Genomic DNA, 6,000 nt, shown 5'->3' with positions numbered 1-6,000 from the left:
GAGATGCTGCATGCAAATGGTTTGTTTTTCAGCAGCACATCTTGTCATTAATGTATTGAGAAGGTAAAGACATGTTCCTCTTTTACTAAAGTTGAAGCAAGAACTACAATGAGAGAGCAGGAGTTCAGCAGGTTGTTCACGTGGAACTGTGGGGGTGGAGGCTTAGGGAGAAGTGAAAAATAGAATAACTGTTTTAAATGCTAGAGTATGCCAGGTACAGCTCCTCCCTTCCTCCCCTGTCTTGGGGTGCACATATATTTCCTTCTTAAATTTTCTCCATCAGCAAAGTCAATTTAAAAGACTCCCATCACAGTGCCTCCATTTAATCTCTCAGTTGTGCTGATGCATCTCTCTGAGGGCCAATAAACTAGATCAGTGAACTGATCTTTTTTTCTTGACCTCCTTTTTTTAGCTGTTCTTCAGTGATCCAGTGTACAATATGACTTTTTAAATATCTTCACCACCACTGCTGGAGCAGCAGCAAGCTATGTCACAGCACTAAAACCAAATGTCTAGTGAGAGACTAGACAACATCTTAAACCAGTTTTGCTGATGAAGAAGGCATGATGGAATTGCACCTTGACATATGAAAGTGAGCCAATTAAGCCTTACTTTTTCTACAGCCATGCCAGAAGCTTGGTAGTTCTGCTAAGGGTAACATCATTCTGTTAGAAAAAGACAACTCTCCTCCTAACATCTGCTCCTGGCTGCTTCTGAGACAGGTTACCCGAGACACATTTCACGCACTCGTTCTCTGACACACACACCCCTCCCACCCCTCAGGGGAAATATCACTTGCTTTCACTCCTTCCACATCTCTTAAGATGGCTTTCCACCTTTCACACTCTCACAGTTTGGATGTGGCATTTGGTTTGGGAGCAGAACAATAAAGAATTGGTATAAAGGGAAAAGGAAGTTATGTGCTAATACATGGTGCTTAAATTGCATACAAATTTCAGGTTGCTCAGAGGCACAAAGTCCGCAGACATACGTGTCTTTCTTCTACAGAACCGCCTCCAAAGAGCCACTTCCTTTTGCTACAATACCTGAAAATGCTTCAAGTTCTCATCTGCATTTATAGCTGCTACTTTGTATGGCTGTAGCTATTAAAGCCACTTCAGAGCTGCTTCTCTAAAGAAATTCTAATTATGAATCTGCACTGAAACCAAGGTTGCAAGTTTTGCAAAAGCAGAGCTCAGGCTTCTTAGCAACACCAGATTGTGACATTCTCCAGATCTGTACATGTGCGGTTTCTGTCTAAAGCCACTGCGGTTAGAGTTTAGCAATGTGACTCCTTCGATGGAGTAAACACCTTTTTGTCTCTGTCATTCTTGTTTCACTCTCTCCAGCCCATCAGTAAGAAACTAGTTTTGGAAGAGTTTTTTTTCTACTGTCTCCTAAAGTGTTAAGAATTATTAACCAAAATTAATTTGGCCACTTTTATTTATTTGTCAAATACAAAAAAATCAAATTTCCCTACATTTAATGCTGATCAATGAAGTGCAGGCTTCTCCCAGGGCTTGCTGTTTGCCAACAAATTTAAACAAAGTTTGTTTGCAATAAACTTGAGACCAGTGTAGGGGAAAACGCTGTAGTCCAGCAAGATGGTCCTTTGTCTGGTGTGTAAAAACTGGCAAATTGAAGAAGTGTCTCTGGATGCTCACTGCCTCATAGATTTGTTTCCCTCTGGAAATACAACAATGCCATTAATTTATTCCCATCAAACTGGTAAATCTGTTTGCTGTTGAGATGTTTTCCAGAAGGCAGTGCCATTACAGGTTCATTCTTCCAAATGATGCTGGCTTGCAAACACTGATGGAAGATGTGAGTGAAGTTGATCAGAAAGATCCACATAAACATCCTGTGAATTTGTAGAAAGTAACAGATATATAAAATCAGTCTGATAGTTCTTTTAGTCATTCTTGTTTTTCTCAGAGGTGTGTCCCCTTTCCTGGGTAACTTCCTGCCAACAAAAACCTATTGCACTTGTTTTCAAGGTAATCAAGCTACAGAAAATGACATTTAAAATCTGACTTGCCTCAAGTATGGCACATCTACAAATCAGACCATGAGGGAAGCACAGTTTTCTATAAAGGTGGGGTACACTTTCTGTGAAGGGGAAGCATGGTGTAAACCTGCACCAATCTTTGTTCTGAACTCAGTTTTGATGCTTTACTGATGAAGCCATCAAGAAAGTTTTGTTCTCAATTAAACAGGAATTGGGCCAAGTTCTTAGATTTATATTAAAAAAAAAAGAAAAGAAAAAAGTGTCAAACCTTAAGAAGGCAGTCCAGTCTGACTTTAACCTTCATCTGAGCATTAGGTAGAGAACATATGCAAGTGTGAGAGTCAGAGAAGAATAAAAAATTACCAATATTATACACTCTTCAACATTAACTTTGCGACAGCCTTTTCATGTCTGCATTTCATGCTCCCAGTCATTATCTTCTATTTCCAAAATAACTTCTGCTGTCAGTTCATGTTGCCTTTTGTACGTGCTTTCCTAGCTAAGATCTGTTACTTTTCCTCCTTTAAAAGCTCTGTTTAGACTTGATACTGACTAGACTACTTTCTTTTCTCAGCCACTTGGCCAATGATGAAGCTTCTCATGTTGTTAAGAAGCTTTTCACATATTTGTTTACCTCCACTATTTTCATTCTGCTTCATTTTTTGTGGAAGAACATAAAACCCTCTTGTTCAGCCAGTAAATATCTGTTCCATATGTTGGTCACTTTTTTTCATGGCTCAATGTGAGCCACTGGATTGTTTGACCATAGAATCATGGAATGGTTTGGGCTGGAAGGGACATTAAAGATCAGGCAGTTTCAACTCCCCTGACATGGGCAGGGATACCTTTCCCTAAACCAGGTTGCTCAGAACTCCATCCACTCTGTCCTTGAACACTTCCAGGGATGGGGCATCTACAATTTCTTTGGGCAACCTCTGCAAGTGATTCATCATTCTCATGGTAGCTCCAAAGGTATCTGGTTATGTAGGTAGCTGTCTGTCACAATTCCAGCTTCCTTTCATTTTCTGTCTTGAAGTACTAGCAAAGACCTACTAGCAAAGACCTACTACCTTCTCACTGCCAAATTAAATTCTCGTTTATATTTTGCATCTGTATTTACATTTTTCACCTCTGCCTCTGACAGTGACACCTCTGTGTCCGTGATACTCACTGCACAACCTTTCAGTGATTTCTCCTACTGTCTTCTGTGTCTTGAGATAAAAATGTTTAGGATTGTTTCCAAACTGTTGCAGTGAACCTTTCTAAGCCTGAAGTGTTTCACTCAGACAAGAAATGCTTACTTTAGATACTTCTCCACTAACTTCCCTCTTTATTCAAGCCTCTTTAACTTCATTTGCCTCTTCTGCTTGTAGCTTTGATACAGCCATCAGTAAATCTTGCCTTGCATTTTCTCACTGGCACCTAGATCTGCAAATGTACCCTCCTTGTACAAAGTAGGAAGTCATAAAGGGAAGGAGCCTTGTATTTCTATATGCTCATAAAATGTGCAATAAATCTTATCTGCTTTTCTGGATCTGACATATATGCTGTACTGCTTTGAGAAGGACTTTGGTCTTGCATCCAGGCTATTGCTTCCTCCTTTAGCTCATCCTGAAGTTCCACTTGATATAAGGAGGCAGAATTACACCAGCTTTGTCTTTTCACACCTCAGTGTTTCAGTAATCCTTTTGAAAATACATTTCAGGCCTCCGTGAGCACGTGCACTGCCTGTTCAAACACCTCAGCAGCATCAGGGACTGCTTACACTCATGCTTCTGCCTGCCTCAGTTTTGTTCCTTCAAGTCCAGTGAAAGGAAACAAAGCTGGGTGAAGGATCTGGAGGAAAAGTCTTATGAGAAGCAGAGGAACCTGCAGTTGTTGAGCCTAGAGAAAGGAAGGCTCAGAGGAGACTTGACCACTCTTTACAACTGCCTGAAAGGAGGGGGTAGTAGCCAGGTAGGGATCAGTCTCCTCTCCCAGGCAACCAGTGACAGCGTGAGATCATGGCCTCAAGCTGAGCCACGTAGGACATTCTTCCAAGAAAGTGATTAGACACTGGGATGGGCTGCCCAGGGAGGTGGTGGGGTAATCTTTAACACCTCGCAGGGAGGTGTTTAAGCAAAGACTGGATGTGGCACTCAGTGCCGTGGTCTGCTTGCCGTGGTGTTCGGTCACAGTGTGGACTCCGTGATCTCAAAGATCTTTTCCAACCTAACTGACCCCGTGAAACAAAATTTTGACTGGCATCTTCCTGTCGCAGGTATTTTTCACTACAACAAGGATGAGTGGGAACCTCTTGACCGGGACACCCTTCACCCACAGCTCCCATCCCGGAGCACTTCAGGCCCGGGCCCCGGCGGAGGGCCCGCAGCCCGTGCCCCGCTCAGCCCCATTCCCGCTCCCGGCCCCGGCCGCACCCGGTGCCCTCAGGAGCACCGCAGGCCGGCGCGAGGCATTGTGGGGCTGGCGCGGCGTGGGGCATTGTAGGGGCGGCTCGGCCGGGCTCCATCCCGGCGGATCGGAGCGGGGGAGCCCAGCCCGACCCCACAGCCGGCGGTGTGCAGCCCTCAGCACCCCCGAACCCCGCGGCCCCGCCGCTCCCCGCCCGAGCGGACGCGGGGCGGGCTGGGCTGGGCTGGGCTGGGCTGAGCTGGGCGGGGCCGGGCGGGGCGCACGGGCGTTGCTAACGGCTCAACGGCTTCCTCAGCCTCCGCACACCTCGGCGCTCTGATTGGTCAGTCTGGCCGTCAATCTCCCGGAGCGGCTGCGCCATTGGCGGGCGGCGGCGCGGGGGGCGGGGCGGCCCCGCCCGGGCGGGCGGGCGGCTCAGCAGAGCCGGTGAGCGAGCGGCGGTCGCGGTGCCGCGGGAGGAGCCGCAGCCGGAGGACGCCGCACTCTTGCCGTGAGGAGCGCAGCCGCCGCCGCGGCGTTTCCTTCCCTCCACCGTAGCCGGGCTCAGGTGAAGCCGCTCGGGCGGGGCGGTGGGCGCGGGTGGCTCCGGTTTGTCCCCCCTGGCGCCGCGCTCCCCTTCTCCCTCCCTCCCTCGCCGGGTTTGGCGCCTCTTTGTCCGGCCGGGCGAGGAGGCTCCGCTGTCCCGCCGCTCCGCCGCTGCGTCCCCGCGGGAGCTGCCGTGCCGGGGCGCTCCCCGTGTCCCCGCTGTGCCCGCGGAGTGTCCGCTCCGCTCCCCGCACGCCCCGCGGACCGGCCTCCCGCAGGTGGGGTGGGTGCTTGGCGCTGCTTCCCGCCGGAGCCAGCTCCTTCCCCTCCCCTCCCTCCTTCCCTGCGGTGCCCGGCCCGCGGGGGCTGTCAGGGCTGCAGCCTGAGTCACGGGCTGACAGCCCTCCTGCCGACACCGCCATGGGCTTGGCTTCCGCCCGCCCGGCTCCACTTCCTCGTTCGGTTTGGGCCAGGAGAGAGGGAGGGAGGGAGGAGGGAGTGACAGGGCAAGATGAAGCTTGCACCGAGAGCTCTTGCAGATAGCTTGTGCTTTCAGGCATCACCTCCAACCGAGTAGTAAAAGTTGTCCGACTTTGAGCGGTATCTTTACCAGCTTGTCCTCGGTAGCTGTGGAAAGTAACAAGTTTCATAGCCCCCGAGCATGGTGCCTGCCCGGAGAGTCTAATGGGGATTGCTCCTAATTTTCCTTAACACAGGGTGAAATGAGTTTTAAAAGAATAACACGCTTCTGGTAATAAAGGGGGATTTTTCAGAAGCAAACTTCTTTGGTCAGCAAACTCTGCATGCAGTGACTGTTTTATTCCACTTTCTTTTGCTCCTTACAATTCCTTTCCTTCTTTTTTTTTCCTCTTGAAGCACTCTGTGCTCTTGATCTTTCCTCTTCTCTAGGTTTTCCTATGTCATGGTGTCCTAATCCACACTCCCATCAGAGTGCACTAAGAACTTGAGCTTTTTTATAACTGGGCAAGTCTTCCAAAACAGAGGAGTCTCTCAAATAGTGCATAAAAAGTTATGCTTCAAACTTGTAAAGGTAC

At 48.4% G+C, this 6,000-nt stretch overlaps 1 protein-coding gene across 1 annotated transcript in view; it reads left to right on the top strand.

The window, feature by feature from the left end:
- Nucleotides 1-4,809: 4,809 nt before the first annotated feature.
- Nucleotides 4,810-6,000, top strand: part of MYH9 (myosin heavy chain 9) — a 69,703-nt gene continuing 68,512 nt past the window's right edge. The window contains exon 1 of the mRNA XM_056507967.1: nt 4,810-4,967. The gene's annotated coding sequence lies outside the window, so the exon portion shown is untranslated. The remainder of the gene's footprint in view (nt 4,968-6,000) is intronic.

The sequence above is a fragment of the Oenanthe melanoleuca genome, chromosome 1A, assembly GCF_029582105.1.
Source record: "Oenanthe melanoleuca isolate GR-GAL-2019-014 chromosome 1A, OMel1.0, whole genome shotgun sequence".
NCBI lineage: Eukaryota > Metazoa > Chordata > Aves > Passeriformes > Muscicapidae > Oenanthe > Oenanthe melanoleuca.
This window is presented reverse-complemented; position numbering and strand designations above follow the sequence as displayed.